The sequence below is a fragment of the Mus caroli genome, unplaced genomic scaffold (assembly GCF_978045245.1).
Source record: "Mus caroli unplaced genomic scaffold, Mus_caroli_1 scaffold_3, whole genome shotgun sequence".
NCBI lineage: Eukaryota > Metazoa > Chordata > Mammalia > Rodentia > Muridae > Mus > Mus caroli.
This window is the reverse complement of record NW_028227258.1, coordinates 19,852,435-19,879,031: the sequence shown is the minus strand read 5'-3', so window position 1 is coordinate 19,879,031 and position 26,597 is coordinate 19,852,435. Positions and strand designations below refer to the sequence as shown.

Below are 26,597 nucleotides of genomic sequence, written 5' to 3'. Positions count from 1 at the left end.
GTCTACTAGGCAGAGCTGAAGATCACTGGGTCAGAGAGGAAGGAGGTCAGGGATGCAGCCAGGTTGCTGGGAGGGACTGGATGAAGACTGGTCCTGGTGAGCCTGATATGCCGGTCCTACCAGAGCCGGGAACCAACAAACCCAACAGCCAGCCCTGGCTGGGAGGCCCATGAGCTCAATGGCACAACTTTTGGGTTCTATGCTACCCTTTACAGTGGAAGGCTCCGGGGGTGATCTCAGCCAAGAGTCAATGTTTCCTCATCTACAGACCCTTGCTTCTAACCCCGAGGTCCTGCAACACCCATGTGGACCCCAGAACATGAATCACCAGCCAGGTCAGAGAGTGCCAGGTATTTTTTTAATGAGGATTCAGTTGGGGGTTAACAAGAAAGCAGTTTCAGCAGGGCCCTGGGTTCTTGAGGTGGGTAGAGCATGCTGGGGATGGTGTATGGCTGGCCCGCAGGGAAGATCTGTATACCTGCTGGCTGTCCTGCTTTTCGCTGTAAGGCTGGGGACAGGGCTGGGCTCAGGCCTTTGCTAGTAAGACTGGCCAAGTTCCCTGTAACTCTCTGTAATGCTTTCTGCTTCTTGGCCCGGTTCTTGGCAGCTGCTTCATTGGCCATCATCAGTCCCAGATGCTCCTTGGGTCCTGGCTCCAAGATCTTGAACGAGGGTCTCAGTGTCTTGTCCACATAGGGGCTCTCGGACCCTTTGATTAGCAGGGGTGTGTACTCAATTTGTCCCCACACCATCAATGGGGACTCATTCACACCAGGAGCAGGGGAAGGAGTGGCAAGGAATCCAAAGCCATTCACTCTGGGGGACTCCTGGGGAATAAGTTCCTTGTGATCTGGGCCGACATTGCCCAGTTTGTACTGAGGGCAGCTGCTTGCTGAAGCTGGGACTTGCTCAGAACCTGACTGAAGGGGTCCTGGAGGAAACGTGTGTTCTTATGCACTACCTGCAGCGGCTTCTTGGACAACTGTTCTATATCAGGGACACCCTCGGGATAGTTCATGAGAGAATTCTTGGCCTTGTACTTCCAGGATTCCACTGCAGCCCGCCTATTCTCAATGGCTTAGTGCTCTGCTGATGGGAGTTTAAGATTATCTTTCTGTCGCTTCTCAAATTCCTCCTCAGCCTGGTAGAGCCACATATGGCAGGCATGGCTTTTTTTCCCTTGGCCACCTCCATGATCTTCTGGAATACGGCGTTGTCCTCGCTTGTGTAGTGGCTCAAGTAGACATCCAGGGTGGGCAGCGGCTCCTGGTTCTCATCTCCAGCCGATCTGTTATCTAGGTCTCGGCCCTGGGGCTGGGGCTTGCTGCCCAGCACACCAGAGCCCAGGGATACCTCAGGAGTTTCAAAGGTGACTGGAGCAACATAGGGTGGTGTAGGTTTCCGAGGTATCTTGTCCAGGGCAGAGTCAAACTTGATGGCAATCTGGCGCATGCGCTCCAAATCTCCATTTTCCTCAGCAGTCCTTCTGTGCCTGTAGCTTCTCCACATCAGGGAAGAAGTCTCTTTGGATGATTGTCTGAAGTCCCTCAATGTACTCTTCTTCATTCAGGACCCGCCGTCTGTTTCTCCCAACCCTGACCACTCTGGCCTCCGTGGCCTCACGCTTCCTTGTGGACACAGAGGGCAGAAACAGAGCATCGGCTGAAGCCCTGGGCATCCCTATCGCTCGTAATGTGTTCTTATATCTTTTTTTTTAATGGTAAAGTACAAATGAAATTATTAATTACGTTGGAAGTTTATTAAGTTGAAAACTCTTAAACTGAAAAATCTTGAGAAGTCATTTATGCTAAGTGCTATCCTTCCTTATAGGTCTTATATTGAAGATATATGACAACATACAAGTTCTTATACACTGTCGAATAATGATTTGAGAATGTATGGGTTCTGAAGAGGCATCTCAGAGTCAGCTCTTATGTCGGTAGAGAAAGGAAGTCAAATATTATTAAACTAACTGGAAACTCAGTAGTGCCAAAATTTCTGCAGTTTTTTACTTTAGTATTGGTAGAACTTCCACTTTGTTCCAATGAAGCCATTTTTTATCATTAACAATAATGTAGATTCTGCCCTCAATTCCCTCACATAATTATCAAAGCAAAGATTTACTCAACTTTCCAAAGATTTACTCAGATGCCCAAAGAAAACAGTTTCCTTTGTGTGCTTTTGCTATGTATTTCATACAACCCTGGAACAAAACATCTGAAGTTTAGTCTATTTCAGTAAAATAATGTGAATATAATGAATTAGTCAGCCCTGTTACACAATCCTTAATGTATATAAACGTCTTAAATGGTTAGAGTTCCACACATATTTTGATCTGAAACAGAAACCAAGGCTATAGGGGGTGTGATGTGTAATGAAAGATCTGGTGGCATATTTAAACATGATGTCTTCTGAAATTTTTCTGGATTTTACTGATGAGATAGATCTGCTCTGGTCCAGGCCAGGAAAAACAAGAGTGGCCTTACTTTGGAGTTTGAAAATCGTATGCTCCTGCCTTTCACTATTTTCTTTTTATTCCTTTTCCTTGACACAACCCATCAGTTTTTTCTGGTTAATACAAACATAACCAGTTCTCCCTGATGCTGGAAACTCCTGATATCTGGTGACCATGAGATGGCAGCTCAGATATTCAGTTTTTTGTAACCTTTTCCTATAAGAAGATTTTGTCTTATATATAAGTTCCCCACCATTTATTTCTTCCTTTATTTTGCTTTTCCTACTTGTGTGTGTGTTTTAATTGCATAGTATAGCTTGTATAGAAACATGCATAAATGTTAAGTAGTTTGAAAACAATGGTGATAAAACACAGAACAATGTGCCCATGTCAATGAAAAAATGTCCAACATTTTTGATTGTCTTGCACACAACTGTAAACCATGTTAAGCTTCTAACCCCAGAGCCAAATTTTCCTGACTACTGTGGGAATAAACTTATTATTTGGTAATTCAGAATGATTTACATATACACACACATTTAATTCTGCTCCCTTTTATTTATGCAAATGAAATCATAATTTAAGTAAATAATTGCACTTGGTTTTTTTTTTTTTTTTTTTTGGTTAGTGTATTATCTAGAGAATTCAATCATGCTTTTGCAAATAGTTCTAATTTTTGTCTCTTTACTTGCATTATATCCATTGTTTATATAGTTCCAATACATCTTTAAAGTTATTTTATGTTTCATTTTATGAATACATCCAACTTATTTTTAATTTTCAAGAGGGTATATTTTAATTGTTCTGCACAATTAAAGTGATCCTCTTATAAACATTACAGGATATTGTCATGGCTCTGGTTACATTCCAGAGTTTAATAGTAAGAACTTATTGCCAAATACTTAAGATACTTGAGTCATAGGACAGGAAGGAATCAAACTGGCACTGACCTGGAAGTTTCATCTTTTATGACTAGCCTCAATACTGCCTTAAGGTTTCAGATACACAATCAAAAGAGAAAACTAATAAACATTCTTACCAGGTCATAATTTATGGGAGGTAAAACGATGAATAGTCTGGCAAGTTATGCCCAGTGGCATGATAGCAGTATAGGTATTCCTGTCTGATACTGTTTCCAGGGCCCAAATGTTAGCCAGGTCACTGGCACTAAGGGGAACTAAGCATTATTATTCTACTGAATAAACATTGTATTGGACTCTCCTTAAGTTTTATCCTAATATCTATAGACTAGTGCATCTTCATCAATTATCACAGTAGCGTTTCCTTCCCCAGTAGAATAATATACAGATCCTCAGCTGGTCAACATTTATTTATAAGAGACTAAAGAATAGTCATTTATAAATGGTGCAATTGTACCACAGCAATCCCCTCAAGGCTTACAGATTGTTGAAGAAGTTTAAGTGAAAAGATTGTAAGTGCCAAAGAAAGTAGACATCTGCAGTAAAACAATATTTGTCAAAAGTAGTAAACCTGCCACATTCAGGAACTCATAGTGGCTGTAACTACAGACAGAAGACCTGGAGAATATCAGGCCAGCCAAAAGTCCAGCATGGATGAGAGAGACTAGTGAAGTCTCATCTCTAGATAATGAGCTATTAGTAGTTGATGGCTACTAAGGCAAGGGGAGTCAGTTTCCTGTAGAGATATGGTCCCTGTAAAGCTACACATACTTCATTAGATGAGTTTACATCCAGACACATTCAAGGAGCACTAAGTAGACTGCATGAGTTTAGAAACATAAGAGCAAAAAATGTTGTGAAAGAAAAGTGGTGTAGGCAGTAAAAGGGAGAATTGACTATGAAGGAAAGGGGATAGATTTGATCAAAATATGTTATATGCATGCACAAATTTTCAAGGAAGAATAATACATTGTCATTCTGAAATGAGCATAAATCCATAAAATATCTATCTTGTTATTTGTATGTGTGTAATTGTAGGTTGAAATATATAACAAACAGGGATAGAATTAAGGCATTCTATAAAAGTGCATATGATTTGGGAGACTGCTTTTAAAGTGGTTTACAAATCTAGAAAGTAACAAATTAAATTCATCTTCTCAGAGATTTGTCATGAAAACTCTATGCTATGACACTGTGACAACCACCAAGGTTTACACTTTTCTCCATTGTCTGTATCTCAAACCAAATCTATCGTGAGCTAGTACTCTGGGATTTGGATTAACTGGCTGTGCAGTTTGGTGGAATAAAAAGTCCAGGCAGACCTCAGATTCAATTACCAACACAAAGTGTTTTCATTTAAAGCAGATCCGAGGTTCCTCATCATTAGCTGAGCTAAGAACACTAGCCTACCTTACACACAGAGAAAACACCAGGTTTTCTAGATTCGCTACTAGCAGAACTAAAACAAGGCACATTGTAGCATGAGGAAAGAAGATGGAATTTAATAACCGCCTCCACAATAACTTTGGAACCTAATCATCAATATAATTAAAAAGATAAATTAAGTGGGATTTTACAATAGCAGTTGTGATTGCATTCTAGAAAACACTTAGTGTACATAGAGATATTAATAATTGATGTTAAAAAAGCAGTGATAAGCTGTGTACCGTAGGGGGAAATCACCATTTTGGTAATATGCTGCCCATATTTAACAAAGTTGCCTTCGATAAAACAACAAGAGTTGCCAACATGGAGCAATTAGGTCGGACAAACTAGGAATTAATTACTGTAGACAGGCCCATATGTCACAAAAGCATTGCACATGTTCTCTAAGCATGGAGAGAGAACGATTTATTCTGGAAAGCCCTTGAGATGCTAAGAGGGCCATGGCTACAGAAGATACACTGGGGAGTGGCTTTAAAGAATTGAAATTATGAAGGTACAAAGTAGGCTTAAATATTATTTAGGCAGAGAACATCAGCTTTATTTAAACTACTAACATAAATCAAATCATATCTAAACTCTGTGATGTCAATACCCGCAATGGCTTTGTCTAATACCATGAACCAACTGCAAAAGGCTCTCAGCAAATGAAACTTGCCATCACAGACCCATTCAAGCTTGAATAGAGAAAGGATTATCATAATCTTTTGGCTGTATAGATGGTCCCTAGGTTCAGAATTGGCTCCAGTTTAGTTTCAATGTAAACATAAACAAAAATTAAGCATTTGTTTTGCTTCCTGAATATTCTCCAGTGCCAACATTTTAGACCTGAGCAATATCCTTATCCAATTTCAATCTATCTATCTATCTATCTATCTATCTATCTATCTATCTATCTATCTATCTATAATTTACCTACCTACCTATCATCTATTTATTATCTACCTACCTACCTACCTATTATTTATCTATCTATCTATCTATCTATCTATCTATCTATCTATCTATCTATCATCTATGTGTTTGTACACGTGTGCATGTCTTTCTGTCTTTCTCCTGTATGTGTATGATATGTATATGTGTGAGCGTTGGTACCATGGTGTTTAAGTGTGGAAGTGAGAGGACAAAATTTTATTATCTGTTCTCTCTTTCCACAACTGTGGTCCCCAAGCTGACACAACCAGCACCTTTATCCACTCACATATTTCAGTGTACTCTTATTTTGTTTTTTATGTTTTTATCTACAGTTTTATACCAATCTTATTTTCATCATTTAAACATATCACATTCAGAAAATGTTTTTTCACCATGAGAATCTATAGCAGTATTTTATACCTTAGTGTAACAAATCAAAGACAGTATTTTTTTCCAAGTTGTCCCCTACATATTTTAAACCTGGTTGCTTAAAATTGGTCAGTAGTACAACTCAAATTAAATGAGCTCATGTTTAGGAGATACACACTATTCATTTGCTCCCTTCAAGATATTTCATGTTTCAAACGGTCTGGATTTGGTGGAGGAAACTTCTGAAAGGATCATTGGTGTTTTGTTTGAAGTTCTTGTTTATTGTTTCTAACACATATATTGTGATGTTCCTAACAAATCGAGGGTACCTTCATGATAAAAATCTATTATGTACTGGACAGCAAAGAACCCTGGCCCCTCACTTGTTTCCAGCACTCTTTGGTAGGATCTCTCTCTGACACTTTTGTTTATTCATGCATTTCAATGTGTGAGTAAAAAGTGTCAGGGGATGAATTCAGCATGAGATATAAATGGGTTCCTTAATATAGTCAGCTGTGATACTGGCTATCTCTGTACTATCATTTTTTTTTTTTTTAGGATAAAATGTAAAGAAAATTTTAGCTGTATTTAAAATGGTGACAATACCTTTATTACTCGAGTCATAAATATATTAATATGGCAATGCCACGAAACAAAACTTTTCACAATGGCTCTAACTTTATAATTCAATTTGAAAACTGTGTACTTCACCCATCGCTCTAAATTATACATGTGTTTTGTTATAATTGGCCTTGATCTTGGCAGCCACACATGTCATTCTAATCAGATATTTCTGCTGGCATCTACTCTGCTCAAGGCATTTTTAGTCCTTGGCAGGCAGGCAAAGGAACATTATACCCCGCTGCCTTGGAAAGTCCACTATCAGCATCACCCCAATCACAGAGCTTTGTGACTCTTCCTCGTCACTTGTTACAACCCATCTTGCCAGATCATGAACTAGACAGAGGATTTTGACTGTACTCTGTGTTACTCTTCTAATCTGCTGCCTGATATGAGGCTTTGTCTCCATTTTCTAGTCCCTGCAATCATTTCCCTCTTCTCACCCTCTGCCAAGCTCACAGCTGGAGTCATTTAGAAGCCACCTGCAATACATCTCTGGTTTCCATCACACAACCTAGGAAGTCAATCCTGTCCCTAAGCGTGCAGCATCAGAATCAATTGCCAAGTTCATCAAACTACCTCTACCTCTGTGTGAACCTCACTGTTGAGGCAGTTAACCTGCTCTGTTCTATGTTTTGCACCTGGATACCACAGTGCTTAAACATAGGATAGTTACCCAATAAATGAAAATAAGATGATGTCCTATTTCTGACATCAAAGTGTTTTCACTATCCCCACCACGTGTCTTCATTGTCAATTTAATGGCCAGGTGAGCTTAGGAGTCCTATGCTAAGGTCCTGTCTTAGTCAGGGTTCTCTAGAATCATAGAACTTACAGAATGTCTCTATATATTAAGGGAATTTATTATAATTACTTACAATCTGTGGCCCAACTAATCCAATGATGTGCAGCTGTGACTGGGAAGTCCGAGGAGTTCAGTGGCTCAGTCCCACAAGGACAGTTGTTTAAGCTGATCTTCTGTAGAAGTAGGTTCCAATGGATGTGCTGGAAAGTAAGCAGCTGAAGAAAGAATCTTCTTTCCTCTAATGCCCTCATGTGGTCCTCCAGCCGAAGGTGTGGCCCAGATTAAAGGTGTGTACCACCACGCCTGGTTCTGGAACTTGGTTTGTCCCAGGCTGACCTTGAACTCAGAGACCTGCTTGCCTCAGTTTTGGGGAATTAAAGACTTGTACTACCTTGCCTGGGGCCAAGACTTTTGTAGTCTTGGTGACTCAAGGTCTCCATGTTAAGATCCAGGTCAGAAACCTTTCTTCAGGCCTCAAGATCTGGATCACAGGTGTGCCCTCTATTTCTGGATTGTAGTTCATTCTAGATGTAATCAAGTTGACAACCAGGAATAGCCATCACAGGTCCTTTCCAGGTGACACAGTTCCCAAACATGTCAGATTTCTAATTCAATCTTCTTTAGGTCCTGAGTGACTCCGATAGGGTTATGGAATGATACTTAGTGAACTTCTCTAACCGTTTGTTAAAAGACTATAGACAGAGTAAAATGGTGATGTTGTTGGAGTTCGTCAAAAGACCCTCACTCACAAAGACCACAGAGTCTGCCGCCATCGCTGCAAACCGCATGAGGATTTTTATTATTCCAACCTGTTGGGGACTCCCTTCTCAGCCACGCAGGTCAGAGGAGAGACCCAGAGCAAAGAAAGAACACACTTTTTATACCTTTGTAAGGGGCAGATTTGAGCAACAAGGTTCTCATTGGTGTAGCAAGTAACCCTTTCAGGCATTGGTTGGTTTGTATAGTGACTAAGTAACCCTTTGGCCTAGTGACTCACTGACCCGTCCAGCAGGTCCAGTTATTCGAGGGTCTCGAGGGGACCTCCTCCTAAGAACCAAATGGGGGGCAGAGAGAGACGAGGGCCTTGTACGAATAACGACACGGAAACCGTTCTGGGATGTATCAAGGCCCCAAATCTATTGAAAAAGGTCCAAGGCTTAAATGCACAAGCAAAAGGGGAAGTACAGATACTTATCAGTGGGAGGGGTAGAGCAATACAAGCAAAAAGAGAAGTACTTATGGGAGGGGGGCAATAGAAATTCTTTCTTTTGGCAGTTACACGGGGAAGCAGGAACTTGGTGGTATCAGGGTGTGGTCAGGACATCGGCGATGGCTTAGGGCTGGAACATTCTCTGAATTGGTGTGTCGGTGGCCCGCTTTTGACCCCCTTTTCTTCTCAGGGGGAGAGGCCCAATTCAGAGATCAAGAGTTGTCTTAATAGCTCCCAACAACTCACTTTGCTTGTCCCCACGGTGGGTTATTATGATTTGGTCAGCAAAGTAATAGTACATTTTGAACTTATGGATCACCTATTAACATCACAGCTATTAACATCAGGGGAATTCTCACAACAAGTTCAGGGTGGTTTGTGGTCTTCGTCAGAATTCGGTGTGGGGCAGGGGGCAGGAGAATTGCTAATCTTGTTATGGTTATTTCTCTGAGAACAGCTAATATTGTTTTGGTAGCTGCAGGCTTAGTCATTGTGACCGCTAAAACTATGTTTTTATATTTGCTTAGTCAGCCAGCTTCCTTTTCTGGCTCTGCACTTTGTCTACTAATACAGTTTGGAAACTCCTTTTCCAAGGGGGAAGGTACTGGGTGGTTTTGAATTCATTTTGGATATTACAATGTACTAGAATTAGGAGGGTTCCCTCTCTGTGCTTGTCACCCCTAGACTTTGTACTGGTTTGTCAGCCAGCCTGCCAACTAAAGTACCATACATTGGGCATCTTCAGCAGGAGTGTTTTGTTCATGGAAGATCTCAGTCTAAGGTCAAACTCATCATAGGGTGGACGACACCATCTAGGGCTCAGAGGAAAAGTTGTTTCATCCTTTTCTCCTATCTTTGGCAAAACTCACATATGTCTTCCTATTGCTGAGAATAAAGGTACCCTCTGCTGCCTTCTGCTTTTTTAGGAGGATGTGCATCATATTGATTTGGCCTCTAGTATGAGCTATCTTATCTAATTACATCTTCCATGACCCTATTTCCAAATGAGGTCATATTTTGTGGAATTTGAAGTTAAGACTCACAAATATGGATTTGAGAGTAATTTATTTTATCTCATATCAGGTAATATATGTATAGTTTATCTTATCACATCCTCTTAATTGTTCTATGATTATTTTTGTCTTTAGTAAAATTGTTCATAGGTTCTATCTAGTCAGAAATCTCAGGCAACTTAGACAAACTTGTGCTTATAGAATGTATTTTTATTCGTTCAGTGTGTCATAAAATCTGTTTCTTAATAGAACTCTTCCCTGTGAATCACTGTGATTGTATTTTTGTCTGATATTAGTTTTCTGCAATGCACAATTGCTTTTGGCAATGTCAACTAATTGAAGAGGTAACAAGATATAACAGTTAATTCATAGGATTTCACACCAGCTATTCGTAAGCTTTGTTTTGGGGTTAGCTCTCTCTTTGCTAGCTTCACATTTTGTTTTTTGTACAGCCAATTTCCAGCTCCTCATGTATTTAAAAAATTAAATAATTATTTATATATGCTTAGATAAATAGTATCTTCCTGATCAGTTTATATTTTAATGTATATGTGTTATTGATTTTATATCTCCTTTGTCACAAGGTCACTACTTAGACAGATTTTCCTAAGAACACAGAGATATTTTATCATATCTGTGCTACTACTTCTTAGGGCTGAGTTGGATAATCCTTTACCAACAGATAGTGTTTACAGAAGATTCTATTTCAAGCTTATCTTTATTTTTATTTAATATTGATAATATCTGGGACCAATATCTAGCAGAAATATACATAGTGAGATAAGTTACTAAAGTAGTTTAGAGAGAAAAAAGCATCATGAAAAATGTATTATAAACAAAGAAAACCACTCCATGCAATTAGAACAATAATGCTCAGCATTAAGCAAAAAATGCTCAGAGATATAGTGTATATTCATGTCCACTAATGTGGAGTGATATGCTAATAAACCTATTAAGTACTGAAAATACTACCAGCTCTTAGCATGCACAGAACTTACAAATGTGCAAAACTTGGTCAGAGCTTTCCCAAAAGTTGAGGAAGTTCATTTAAAACAAACTATATTATTTTAAACAAACTGTACAATAGTTCCTCTAACTTATTGAATACTGAAAGTGGAAATTGTAATGTTTGTGTGTGATGTGTTAGAATTGTGGCTCATGTCTGGACAAAACACAGCAGGCCAAAACAATTCCACATGTGAGAGGTCTATTGGGAGAGAGGGGCAAGGAAGGTGGCAGCAGAAAGAGAAGGGGAGAGAGAGAGAGAGAGAGAGAGAGAGAGAGAGAGAGAGAGAGAGAGAGAGAGAGAGGCTTTCCCTTTATATAGATGGATTATGATGTAACAGAGATAAAGGTGGGAGGTGAGCCAAGTGGATTCTGGGAATATGATGACTGTTGTCTTTTCAACAGGTCTGTAGGTCTCACCTATGTGATGTCACAAGTTTCAGAGGTCCTGATGCCAACAGTATGTATGTATTTGCACCATCATGAGTACAAAACTCTTGATCAAGATCAATTGTAAATTGGGAACCATCTATTATTGAACTCTTCTCTGACACAGACTTAAAGATTACCATCTTACACAGTTAACCATAAGGAAATACATATTAAAATTATTCTAAAATTCTACATTAGCCCAGTCAGAATGGATATTACCAAAAATTACTGACAAGTACCAGGATGAGGGTGGGGCAAGAAGAACACTTCCATTATGGTAGAGGGAGTATTTTCTAGCATAATGAATAGATTTAGAAATGACTCTCAGCGTTCCTCAAAAAGCTAGAATAAACTTATCATGGGGCATAGCCAAATTACCTTGGATATATACCCTAAGAAATTAGTACTTTATGCAAAGATATTTACTCACGCATATTTGACATATGGTATTATCTCTTCTGTGTTAACCCTCATCCCTACTCCTCCCTTTTCCTTTTTTTTTTTTTTTTTTTTTTTGGTTACTTGAGTTCCTGATGTACTCCAAAACCAGAGTAAAGATTTTGATCCACATATGAGGGAAAATATGCAGTGCAGCTGTATTCATAATGACTAGAAAATGTATCACCCCAAATGTCCATCAGGTGGATGATGAATCCAAATGGGTGGATGATGAAAAGTGATAAATACACATGATGGAAACTCAGACACTTATGAAACAAAATTGGGAAAAGAGATGGAACTGGGAAGAACTATATTAAGCAAAATATCTAGCTGAGAATGATAAATGAGACTGCATATTTTCCTTCATATGTGGATATAAGTCTTCACTCTGGTTTTGGAGTACATCAGGAACTCAAGAAACCAAAAAAAGGAAAAAGGAGGAGTAGGGGTGAGGGTTAACACAGAAGAGATAATTTAATACCATATAAGTCAAATAATGTTGGGGATAGCGTATACTATTTACAGGAAAGGATAGGAAGATGAGCAGGTGGATGAGCTAAGAGTAACACAAACTGAAGAAGGTATGAAAGCCTCTCAGAAATCTGCTCTCTGGTACACTCACACCAAAGCTTAGAGTTTGAAAGCAGGTGCCTTGCAGTACTAGACAATGAGAGACCTAGAAGCAATGGTGTGGGACACCTCCATGAGAGTCTTGGTCAGAAAGATTCCAGACACTTCCCAGTAAGTATGGGCTCTCGCCATTCCCCTTCATTACTCACTGGAATGAACTGATAAGATAAGATATTAGCTGTATAAAAAAAAAGTCAAGTTGGAATTGCCCTAGAAGATTCCTCTCTGTTGGTTGGTTAGCATGGTAGTAGATGGTGCCATACTGGCTAGTTTAGGATAAGGACATCAGTGGCCTAACCTAGCTTTAAACTCTTCACCTGCAGTATAAACTCGCCAGGCAAGATATGCCTGTGATGGTTTGTATATGCTTGAGCTAGGGAGTGGCACTATTAGGAGGGGTTGCCTTGTTAGAGTAAGCACGTCACTGTAGGCATGGACTTTAATATCCTAATCCTAGCTGCCTGGAAGCCAGTATTCTGCTAGCAGCCTTCAGATGAAGATGTAGAACTCTCAGCTCAGACTGTACCATGCACTGCCATGCTCTTGCCTCGATGACACTGGACTGAATTTCTGAACCTGTAAACCAGCCCCAACTGCATGCAGTTTTTATAAAAGTTGCTTTGGTCATGGTGTCTGTTCACAGCAGTAAAACCCTAAAACAGAAGTTGGTGTCAGGGACTACAGTATTGCTGAGATAGGCCTAATCATGTTTTTGTTTGGAAGAATGTAGATTTGGGAACTTTGGATTTTGAAAGCCATGGAATGCTTTAAGTGGGGCTTAATAGGTCAACCTAGTAGGAATATTGAAGATAGTGGTGCTGAGGGTCATTTGGACTGTGTAGGCTAGCTGGCCCATGTTTCTGTGATGTTTTAGTGAAGAATGTGGCTTCTTTTTACCATTGTCTGAAAAGAGTGCCTGAGGCTAAGGTAAAGAGATTTATATTAATTGAATTAAAAAAGGAAGTCTTAAAAAAGCTCAACAGAGTTTGTTCTCTGGTCAAGTCTGATGAAGAGCATTTTAAACAATCATAGCAAGCTGAGAAAGGAAAAATACAACATACATAATTTGAGTTAAAGGGAAACCTGAAAGTGAAATGGAGCTGAATCCTGTGTTCAAGGATATTAAATTGAATTAACGGAGTAGTGACCTTGAGGCAAGATCTCACCCATCTAAGTTTAGAATTGGGAATGGTAGTATAAGCCTTTAATTCCAGGAGGCAAAGATAAGCAGATTTCTGAGCTCAAGGCCTGCCTAGAAGAGAGCAAGTTCTAGGGAAAGAAACATGTAAATTCAGGCTTGGTAGACCACACCTTTGATCTCAGTGTTTAGGAGACTGGCAGCAGAACTCAGCAGCTTTGGCCATGTGGCTCTGGCATTAGAGTCCAGAATAGAAGGGACTACTGGGATAATTTCTGCTGATTAGCTAGAACTAAGAAATTAGTGGTGATTAGGAAGAGATCTGCATCACTGAGGTGAAATCTTCTGGGAAGTGTTTTCTGAGAGCATGAAGAAGCTGTGTTCCAGAGATAGCCAAGGTTGTACCTCCTGCAGCAGCTGGACTTAGTAATGTGTAAGAGTCACCCAAGAGATTCTGGTTTTGAAGGCATGAAGTAATCATGAAGAACAAGTGAGGTTTGTCACTGTGAGAGCCCATGGAAGGCTGTTGGTGAAAGTACTGCCACAGTTGTAGTTGATGGCTCAGGACTGAAGGGAGTATGCAAAGGAGCTGAGGCTTGACACTATGAAGAGAGTCTATGAGAGACTATTGGTGAAACCTAGTTGTAGTGCACTGCCAGTACCATAGAATCACCAAGAACAGTAGCAGCAGTGGAGTACCTGAGCTTAGAGCGCTACAGAGTACAGAGCTGGAGAAGTGACACCAGCCCTTTGGAGGAACCCAAAAGATCATGTGTGGATCCCAGACATTGAAACAAGAGAAGCTATAACATTGAAATTGCCTTGGAGACCCTAAAGAGGCCAAAGCAACAGGACAGACTCCATCTTGTCCTCCAAACTCCATTTTAAGTTGCTTGTTCTTAGAGTGACATAACCCCCACCCTTGATCTGTGAGAAAGAGATCACAAAGTATTCTCAGCATTTGAAAATAGACATAACAGCTGTGGCTAGCCTACAATAACAGGAAAAACTAGTCACAACTACAGGATGACTTAAGAAAACATGAATCATTCCTAGGTCAAGATGCCCGTTTTAGATGTTTGGTCTCTCCTTAAGGTTTTAACAAATGCTATACACCAGTGAGTTTAAAGGTTAACTTTCCTTCACCCATTTACCCAACCATGTAACACGAAAAACTCAAAGCCCCTGCTTACAATTTTTCCCTATATAAACCCTAAGCCCCTAGACCTGAGTGTTATTTTCCTAACCCTCTGTATCAGGAAGGTTTGTGACCCAAGTCCAAACTCGAATAAAGACTCTTGTGTGCTTACATTGGATTTGTGGTCCCTGATGGGTCTCTTGATCTGGGTATAACAACCCCAATATGTTTGAGATGCCAGAGCCATGGGCTATCTGCTGAGGAAAGCTGCTAACAGGGAGTGGAACCACCCTGAAGAAAAAAGTTTATTGCAGTCAACAAAGATGAAAAAGAAGTTGGAGATCTAAAGATTGCTTTGACATCAGGCATGGAGATGCAGTTTGGAGTTTGCCCAGCTGCTTTCCCATTTTTTTGGGGAATTACAGATAAGTGATTTGAAGAATCTCAGAAGAGACTTTGAACTTTGGGTTTTTAGCATTGTTGAGACTGCTATTGTCTATGGGGAATTTTGAAGTTGGAGTAAACATATTTTTCATTATGCTATGTTTAGGTATGGCCCCCATTGACTAATGTTTGAACATCCCTATGGGGGCCAAGGAGTTGAATGTGACGGTTTGTATGTTTGGGCTAGGGAGTGGCATTATTAGGAGGTGTGGATTTGTGAGAGTAGGTGTGTCACTGTGGGTGTGAACTTTAATAGCCTAGTCCTAGCTGCCTGGAAGCCAGTATTCTGCTAACAGCCTTCAGATGAAGATGTAGAACTCTCAGCTCAGCCTGTACCATGCCTGCCTGGACACTGCCATGCTCCTGCCTCGATGATACTGGACTGAATTTCTGAACCTGTAAACCAGCCCCAACTGCATGCAGTTTTTATAAGAGTTGCCTTGGTCATGGTGTCTGTTCACAGTAGTAAAACCCTAAAAAAAGACAATGCCTATTAGTGCAATGAAGATATGGTTGTACGAGGGGTTACTCACTGCTCTCTAATTGAGCTTAGGGCTTTTTCTATGAGAGAGAATTCATGCTTAATATTATAAACATAGTCCAAAAACTTGGACTGAAGATCAATTACATGTTTAAGGGGAGAGGAAGATGGCGGCTTAGCTGATGACTTGGTACCAAACTGTGCCCTAAATATGTATTTCACATGCACAAATAAGCAGCTATGTGTCTTAAAAAGGGAAGCCTTTCTTTACAGTGAATAGAAAAACCTATGCTGCCCAAGGTGGTTAAATACAGGGCAGTTATAGGTGCAGCTCTAGACAAAATAATTATACCAGCTCCTTAAAGGCTCAGGAAACTGGGCAGAAGAGCTGATGGGAAGAACAGAGGTAAATAATAAAGAGAGAGAGAGAGAGAGGCTGAGAACTTCTTGCAAGGCATGGCCATGGTAACCACAAATTTATGATAGTTGTGTCTACTGTTGCAATTTCCATTGATGACTGGCCGTCCTAGCAGTCATCTACAAAATGGGATGGGGTTCATGGGCCCTACTGCATACTGCTGATCTATTGGCACCCTACAGGTGCTGGGGTGGGGGTTGGGGGGAGACATAGGACCCAGTTTTATTTCCATAGGTAAACAGACTTTGACTGTTAGTTCCTAACTAGGAATCACACAGTCAACTAACCTCTGTGACACCGAACAAAGCTTAAACTAGCAAATAGATGTAAGCCATCAGAAAAAGTGAGAATGTTGGTGGAGAAGGGAGGTTAAAGAAAGGTTAGAGAGAAATGGACTAGAATACACAATGTATATATGGAATTGTAAAAGAACAAAGTTTATAAATAAAAACACTACTCTCTTAGAATAATCACACATAGAGTTAGTGGTCACAGAAACCATGGGGTGTTCATTGTTGGCTTCCCTAGGAGATATCAAGAGTAGAAATGTCAAAGATAAAGATAAATCTCTCTGGGTAAAAATAAAGCATCAACGAACTAATATCTAAAAACGCAATCAAATACATTACTATTTTCTCTGTGCATTAATTATACTTCCTTTTTCACCTCTCGGATTTAGCGGGATTTAAGTGCCTTTATTGAAGTTTGTATCTGTTATTTTCATATTGTTTCATTTGCTCCTTTCTTGCTCTGCCCTTGTTTCTTTCATTTTCTTTTCTCATTATGTCTTTATTGTTAACCTACTCTCTACAAAATTTGTTTTTTATAAAAGTAAAGTTGAAATCTTTAATCCAAATCACAATATTATATTTTAATTTTTTCAAATAATGTTTCCATGTATGCTTTATGAATTTCAGATGATAAATCAGAACACATTCTTTCCCTCACAATCACATATTTTGATAACATAGAAATTTTGTTCGTTGTTCTTTGTCTTTCCAAGTGTAAGAACAAGGAGGCCATAAACTAAGCGAGGACTCACATTCACTCATGCTGACCACTGTGATGCCCTGACATTTACTGATTCATATACTTAGTTGATACTCATCTCAGTATGTGCCAGGGGCATAGGATTTCAACTAATGGGGTAAGGCCCCTTCCCATAATCATAAAGTATATAAACAGAAAATAAACTAATTTAGTTTAAGAAGGTCAACTTTACTTTTCTCTCTCTCTCTCTCTCTTTCTCTCTCTCTCTCTAGATATATACACACACACACACATATATATATATACACATACATATATACACACACACACATATATACATATATAAACACATATGCATACATACATACACACACACACACACACACATATATATATATATATATATGTATATATATATATATATATATATAGCACATTTGTATGAGTACATGTGTGTCAATATGTTGTTGAGACCACAGGTAAAACTTGGGTATCAGTCTTCTGATACTACTCATATTGTTTACCAAGGACAGGTCTTTCAGTGGCCTGAACTGTATGACTATAATTAGGCTATCCACATTGGGTATTAAGCTCAGGGACTCCCTTGGATCTATCTTCCCAACACTTGGATTACAAGTGAATGCCACCATGCATGTGTTACTTTTAAAAAGATTCTGGAAAATGAACTGTGTCCTTTAGGGTTTTTTTATTTATTTTTAATTAATTATTTTTTATACTTCATATTTTATCCGCCCCCCCCAACTGTTCCACATCCCATACATCCTCCCCACCCCACCCCTCACTCCATGTGGATGTCCCCAACCTCCACCCACCTGACCTCTAAACTCCCTGGGCCTCCAGTCTCTTGAGGGTCAGGTGCATAATCTCTGAATGAACACATACCCAGCAGTCCTTTGCTCTATGTGTGTTGGGGGCCTCATATCAGCTTCTGTATGCTGTCTGTTTGGTGATCCAGTGTTTTAGAGACCTCAGGGGTCCAGATTAATTGAGACTGCTGGTCCTCCTATAAGATTGCCCTTCTCCTCAGTTTCTTTCAGCCTTTCCTAACTCGACAACAGGGGTCAGCTGCTTCAGTCCATTGGTTGGGTGCAAATATCTGCATCTGACTCTTTCAGCTGCTTGTTGGGTCTTCTGGAGTATGGTCATACTAGGTCCCTTTTTGTGAGCGCTCTGTAGTCTCAGTAATAGCGTCAGGCCTTGGGACCTTTCCTTGAGCTGGATCCCACTTTGGGCCTGTTGCTGTGTAACCTCCTTCCAGCCTAGCCAGGCTGGTTCAGACCATCCTCCACTGAGGCGGAGCCACCTGCTGTGCTGCTTCTCATCACTCTCCCTTGATGTTACACTGCCTGCCACCTGCCCTGAGGCCGAACCGGTTCTCCAATATCTTCTGGAGTTAGCTGTGAACTGTGAATTTCACGAGTTCCTGCTAAAAGGCAATTCTGACAACTTGGCCTGACTGGGAATGGGTCTCCCCTCTCCTTTATAAAGCATGTCCGCCGCCATTAAAGTTGAACTTTGATCAGAATACTGTCTTGGTTCCGTTTCTTTCTCTACCCGCCTAGATTCCCTTTAATATTTCAGTTCCAAGATGCCTCCCAGGCTTGAACCCAGACATGAGAGCTGCTGGCCGGCCCCAACATTGCTGGACTTTCTTTTCCTCAGGCTCCTCTCCATTTCCATCTCTGTATTTCTTTCAGACAGGAACAATTATGGGTCAGAGTTGTGACTGTGGAATGGCAACTCCATCCCTCACTTGATGCCCTGTGTTCTTGCTGGAGGTGGGCTCTATAAGTTCCCTCTCCCTACTGTCAGGCATTTCATCTAAGGTCCCTCCCTTTGAGTTCTGAGAGTCTCTCACCTCCCAGGTCTCTGGTGCATTCTGGAGGGTACCTCCAACCTCCTGCCTCCTGAGGTTACCTGTTTCCATTCTTTCTGCTGGCCCTCGGGGCTTCCATTCTTTTTCCTCACCCAATGCCAGATCAGAGACTCCTCTCCCCCCTACTTCTGTTCAAAAAACCCCGACTCTTCATTTTTTGTAATATCTCTTCTGCTCTGGTCTATACCACTTCGTAGTTTCTTGTTATTGTATGCATCTTTTGGATTCACTGTTCCTTATTATTTGTTTTCAGCACATCTCTTTTAACTATTACATTTCCTCCTTTAACTAACACTGGGTGGATTCTGTATTTCTATTTCTGTGACTAATAAAAGACCTTCACAGGTATTAAGGTATTGTAGTCAATGATATATAGCTGTGAAGAGACACAGTGACCATGGTAACTGTTATAAAGGAAAACAATTAATTGGGGCTTGCTTACAATTTTAGATGTTTAATCTATTATCATCATGGTGGGAAGCATGGTGACACATAGGTGGACATGCTCCTGGTAGCTAGTTAGTTCTGTATCTGCATAGGCAGGCAGCAGGGTGGGAGAGGGAGAGAGAGAGAGAGAGAGAGAGAGAGAGAGAGAGAGAGAGAGAGAGAGAGAGAGAGAGATTGGGTTTGGCTTGAGCATTTGAAAGCCCACCCAGAATGACACACTTTGTTTAACAAGACCACACCTCGTCCAGGAAGTCATACTTTCTAATTGCTGTGCAGTAGTGGCGCTCCCTCATGACCAATCATTTAAATATATGAGCCTACAGAGGCCATTCTTACTCAAACCACCACTTTAGAAGAGTCAGAATCATTGTGAAAGCAGTAAGAAAAAATATCCATTTTAATCAATTGTGCACTTAATTATGTATTGACCAGAGAGTGATCATGTTCACTGAAATTTGAAGAATATGACAGAGCCTGAGGCATGAGGACTACTTATGAGACTCCTGTAAAGCCTGGTATGGCTGTTCCCTGAGAGGTTCTACCAGCACCCAACCAATAGAGATGCAGATACTCACAGTCAACCTTCAGATTGAGCCTGGGGACCCCAATGGAAGAGCTAGGGGAAGGACTGAAGGAGCTGAAGGGGATTGCAACCCCTTAAGAAGAACAATATCAACTAACGAGAACACCCAGAGCTCCCAGGGACTAAACCACCAACCAAAGAGTATACATGAAGGGAACCAGGACTTGAGATACACATGTAGCAGAGGATGGCCTTATCTGACATTATGGGGAGGGGAGGGAGGCTTGATGTTCCTTTTTAGGGGAATGCTAGAGGACTGAGGCAGGAGTGGTGAATGGGTGGAGGAACACTTTCATAGAGGCAAAGGGGAGGAGGGATGAGGGATAGGTAGGGAGGGGTAACTGGGAAGGGGGATATCATTTAAAATGTAAACTAATAAAATGATTAATAAAGGAAAGAGACTCCTATGAACATCTCTGCTCACAAATGGGAAGGCTAGGTTAATGGTTCTGCAGTATGTTTTGGGACTCAAAGTCGGCTATGTTTGTAAGGCAGGAGGATTCTAGCCGTGATAGACAATTAAAGGTATAGGAAGAAAAGGATCTTCAGGAGTGATTCCCAGGCTGCCCATCTGAGCATATCACTGAGGGATTATGCTATGAGATGGAAAATACAAGAGGCTCTATCCAGAGGTAAGTAAAAGATGGACTCAGGGCCAGGAGGCCCTATTGTCCAGCTCATGGCACAGCAGGGCAGAGATGTTCAGTGACACAGTTACTACCAGTCTGCAGCACAATAGACCCAAAGGCAGATCTTTACTAGAGAGACTGACCCAGGAGTCAGAAACACACACACACATATACACACACACACACACATATACACACACATACACACATACATACACACACAGACACATATATACACATACACACACACATATATTCAGACACACATACACACACATACAGACTCATATACACACACATACACACACATATACACACACATACACAAACACATACACACACATACACACACATATACACACACATACACACACAGATACACACATATATACACACATACACACACATACACACACATATACACACATGTACACACACATATATTCAGACACACATCCACACATACATACACATATACACATCCACACACATACATCCACACACACACACACACACACACACACACACACACACACACACACACAGACAGAGTTTAAAATTTATGCAGGGACACTGCTTTTTGAGAGTTTTTCCTGAGCTTGGTTGCTTGGTTAGATTTGGGGATCCAATAAGTCTCAACATTAAGGCATGTAGGGTGTGTTGTGACTGTTGTAAATTAAGAGTAGGTAAGAGGGGGGCATCAGACCAAAGTAGTCTGATAAAATCTAATCCACTTTTCTTGCTTTGTTCTTGTGGCCATTTCTAATACACTCATAACTGTCTTTTGTTTATTTTTTCTCCTGAAATTTCTTTGCTGTTGGGTCTGCTTATGGATAGAAATGAAGTTGACTATCAAGCTTCAGAGAACACATGCAAAGAAGCTACCCTCCTTTCCCGATGACCACTGCACCTCTGTGATTGGTTTCAGTTAACGGTGGTAATGGGGTGGAGCTGATATGAACCATTCCTAGCCAGGGCTTCTGAGAAGTCTGTTCGTCCCCTCCTGTTTTCTATGTACTCCCAATAATCAGCATTTGGTGGGTGGCGGATGAAACAGAGGAGTTTTCTTTATACTCAATATGCAAAAGGGATCCCATTCGAGAGGAGCTTGCACTGTGGCTGTTTGCCAACGTGAAATATAATTTCTTATAGATGAGAAATAGTTTTGATATACATTTTACAGAGCCCTGGCTCATATAAACCAGTCTCTTCATTGAACTCATTTTATATGTTAAACTTCATTCTGACTTGTCTAACTATGTAGCTTTTATCTAATACTTCTTAAGGGCTAGCATCCAACTGTTTTTGTAAATTACCATCTGATAACTCATTCCGTATTCCACTCTAAGAAAGATGTTCCTGCCAATCACCTGGTCCCTCTTATGTTCAGCTCTGAAAGACTGCCTTAAGGTTGGTCACAGATTCTTGGAACAGATTTCATCCTAGAATAAGTGGGTCAAATGGCTGTACTTACTCTAAGTTTGTCCTGTTTTATATCTCTTTAGTCAGAATAAAAGTAAATGCTTAGCCCACTTTCTGGGAAGGAAGTCTAACTGATACTCATTGAGTTTTTTTTTTTTTTTCCTTTGTATAGTATCTTTGAAACTTTCCATTTTTACACTCTAAAATGGACCCATGTTACAATATACAATATGATCATGTTATTTAATATATGGTCACAGACATCTCTTGGTGGTCAAATCATTCCCTTCTGTGAACCGAGTTTGTTGAGAGACAAGTTGTATTTAAGAAAGCCAAGAGTTTCATGGACACCACTCAATTTATGCAACTTTGGTTTTCATGCTGTTTTTCAGATTACCTTTGTTTCCCTTTGGTCCAGCTACACTCTTCCAGAGACTCTGAATGTCTAGCTACCTATCAATTATATCCTTATCAATCATGACCTTTTCCTAGTGATAACTATTTGGCTTCCTTGGGAAACTAACTACCAATGTGTTAGGTCATGTGATGTCATCTCCATTTTCTCCTTGAGGTTGACCATGTAAACAAAATGCTCATCATAGGCTTAGAATTCCCTGGTCAATCAGTCCAGTAAGATTCCTACTCATAACCTAATCATAACTAATAATAGCTACTATGAGGTATTTTGAAACAATAAGAGGGAAAGTATCCTCTATATGGAAGAGGTAGAGGAAGACAAGGTAGAAGAGCAGGAGATGAAGAAATAAAGGCTTTCAGATCCCTAATATCATATCTAAATGTGAGTTCTGATCTAGTCAATCAATGGAGCTTTTCAGTATCATGTTAACAAATTCATTAATGTGGTATGCAACTACTTATAAAAATGTTGCTAACATTTACTTCTGCTTTTGCTCAGGGCATTTTGTCAACTGAAAGGTTCCATTTCTTTCTGTTCTAAACTCATCTTCCTTACTTTGGGGACTATGCTAAAAAACACTCAGTTATATTCAGATATTGTTTTGTTACCAAGCCCACACCACTCTAATGAGTCATTTGCTTGAACCTTTATTTAAAGGTTCAAGTTGAACTCAATAGATCCCTGTTATTATTTTTTTATTATTTTATTTATTCATTTATCTTTGGCAACCTGCTTCCTTTTAGGAAAAGAATAAAACCCATTTCTGCATTCTGTAGATCATAGTATTTCTAGTGATTTTAACAACTGCATTAATCATAAGACTGCTGGTGGATTTCAGAGATCTTTCATTTGAACATGACAGAAAATTAATGTCTACCGTGCTTATTGGGGAAGAATCTGTTCTCCTGTTGACTGGAGAATACTGGGAGAAACTTAAAATGAGATTTGAATCAGGGTTCCAATGGTGACTTGGTCACTCTTCTTTTGTACTCTTCAGCTTTCCCACGCTCTTACTGTTTCCATCTCACAAAGGTCTCAAGTAAGAAACACAGCTGTGACCGTCCCTTTAGTTTAGCCATTAAATGTGGTGCTTCAAGGTAATTGTCACAGACCAGTCCAGAGGAAAACACCAGCCAGGCTTGACTTGAGCCTGTCTGTGAAAGAGTCACAGAGGAAAGGGGTATGGAGTTGCCCCATTGGCAGGACCTTCAGTGGTCCATATGGCTCCAGAGCTGTTGTACAAATGAGCAAATGATCTCCGCACTAGGTGGAAGCAGCCCTGCAGGTGAACAGCTTGGCAAGCAGATGGAGCCTCTATGAAATTTAGAAAAAAGGTGACCTTTCTCTGGGCATATACATGCCATGCCAAGGTACACAGCTTGGGAGCAAAGCATGACTGCCTTTCAGGCGCCACTCGCTGTCTTGGCTAGATATCCTTGGCTAAAACAAACAGCCTTAGAGAGTCTTGTACATTGGCCATTGTGGATCACATGATTGGCCCTATTGGAGGCTGATGATGAGGGTAGGGAGCAAAAACGGAGCATAAGAGCACAGTCACTATGACTTTAGACCTCAGGATCAGATGTTCACAGCAATGGAGTAACTTCCCAAAGTGATAAAGAGACAACTAAAATGACAGACTACACATTTTTATTTAGCCACCAAGATACACACTTCCAAATTCTGTAAGACTTTTAAAACCTGTAATAAAAATTAGAACATAGATATTATCTAGCAGTTTACTCCACAAAAATATAATTAAAGATAGTCTTTAAAATTGGATACACTTTTCTCTAATTTAAAGTTCACCAGTTCAATTTATCATCAAATAATCTTGAATTATTTTTGCTTCAGTTACAGTGGGAGGTTAACTATACATAACAGTCCATTCCGGCTTACTTTTTCTTCTTACTTTGGAATATCTTTAACTGATAGGGTGCAACCTGGTAGATTACTTAAAGATTAAATTCTCAATAGTTTGTTAAAGAGACTTCTGCTTTTCACTTAACCTATCTACTTTAAAGTTTGGCACTCTAACAAAAGTTCCTTGTTATAAGAGCTATTCTCATCTTCTGTACCAAGACAATAATAACAATAGTAATGAGATTTGGTCAAGATCTGCCTGCCTATGTCTCCTGAGTTCTAAGATTAAAGGCATGTACTACCACACCCAGAATATGTGTAATGTGACATTATTTTTAAAACTGATTTCCTCTTTGGTTATATGATCTAGAAATAAAGGTATTTTTATACAGCACAAACTGAGTAAATGGGTAGTAAATTTTTTATTAATTTTATAAGTTATATCCGTCTAGTACATTCATTATATTTCTTGGAAGGACATTAATAAAATCAAGAAAACTGTTTTGAAAGAAGCTGTTGGTAGCAAACAAGATCATATTTTTTATTTATTTTCTGCAGCCAGGACTAGAGGATTATAAAAGAAACATCTAGGATTTCCCAATTATTTGTCTGCTATGGTGAGAGATATAGTTTGTGGATACATTAGAAAGTAATCAGCAATGCTCTTGTTCAATACCTGATTATAGGACATTTTTTAAATCCTAATCTTATTTCTGTAAAGTAAAATTTCAAGATTATTTGTTTACCTACTTAAGAATTTCTAGAATTTGCAGTTCCAGTTTGTTCCTTTTGACATTGGCTAAACAGAGTATCAGTTATAACTCATATTTTGATGGTTGGGTTATAAATTCTTTTTGAATGAGTGATATATTTAGATAGAGTATTATCAAGTATTAACTACATCCAAGTGATATTTTAACTCACCCCCCTCTATTTTCCAAATAGGATTAAAATTTATTTTAGTCAATCCATTTTAAAGTATTGTTTTGTCTATCCTAAGGCATTTTATAAAATCATCTAATAGTATTTTTAGATAACCTACTAAGATGGCAGACTGACTTTAAATTTTATGCTGTGTATTGACTGGAAGGTGCCCCTCACACCTCAGAAAATAAATAAAATTTACCAATTTAGAAAAACAAGGAATAATTGATCAGTTTGTGTGTGAGAGGTCATGAGCAGCAGCTGGACAATAAAAATAATTTGAGCAAAGCCTCAGCTGTCTTTGTAGCTACCACTGAATTATTCTCTCCCAGAGGTAAGAAATAGGCACCATTTATGTCTCCAACATTTTAAAAGGTGAAAGTTTAGTTTCTCTGATTTTTCTGAGATATAAATGGTCATTGAACAACACTGACTGTGTCAAGAGATTCAGTCTGACACAAGACTAAAGAATAGAACTGTGTAAGGTGGCTATTGAAATGAGAAAACTCCAGGAAGAACATGTCAGATGCTTCTTCAAGACTGAGGTACCACCCTAAAAATTTCAACACTAAGACACTCCCAAATTTTCTTTTTTTTTCTTTTTATATATATATATATTTATTAGGTGTTTTCCTCATTTACATTTCCAATGCTATCCCAAAAGTCCCCCATACCCTCCCCTCTACTCCTCCTACCCACCTACTCCCACTTTTGGGCCCTGGCGTTCCCCTGTACTGGGGCATATAAAGTTTGCAAGTCTAATGGGCCTCTCTTTCCATCGATGGCCGACTAGGCCATCTTTTGATACATATGCAGCTAGAGACAAGAGCTCTGGGGTACTGGTTAGTTCATAATGTTGTTGCACCTATAGGGTTGCAGATCCCTTTAGTTCCTTGGGTACTTTCTCTAGCTCCTCTATTGGGGGCCCTGTGATCCATCCAATAGCTGACTGTGAGCATCCACTTCTGTGTTTGCTAGGCCCTGGCATAGTCTCACAAGAGACAGCTATCCAAGCACTTAAGATGAGTTTCTCAGCTCCTGAAAACAGGGGTGACTGTACCCATTCTTTTTTCTTTATTTATGTCCTTTAAGACATATTTCATTGTGTTTATTTAAGAGGAGATTAATTTTCATACGTACATTTAGGTTCTGTGCTTTGGGCACTGTACAATCCCTATGGTAAGTAGAGACAGTGCGCATGTGGGACATTCCAACTGTATTTTTCCAAAGAAATACTCAAGACCTAAGAATTTCTACTTTTGGCTCTTGGGGTTATACCAAAAAAGGGAGCAGATAGGGAGGGAAAGTGCATCTTTGTAGAGCATTAGTCTCATATTCTACTCAAAGATATAGGGAAAGGGACACACAGTTAGACTGGTACAGGAAAATATATAGGCTTGCTTATTAAATTAAAATATGATAATAAAATGAATGTGTATTTTTCTATATATTGTATTATCAAATGTTACTTGAAATTAAATGAGACACTCTATTTTGTTCTGTTTGTTTGTTTGTTTGTTTGTTTGTTTGTTTTTAAATTCAGGAC

The 26,597-nt window shown here is 39.7% G+C and overlaps 1 pseudogene; it reads right to left on the bottom strand.

The window, feature by feature from the left end:
• Positions 1-397: 397 nt before the first annotated feature.
• LOC110291943 (splicing factor ESS-2 homolog pseudogene) lies at positions 398-1,678 on the bottom strand (annotated as a pseudogene).
• Positions 1,679-26,597: the final 24,919 nt, after the last annotated feature.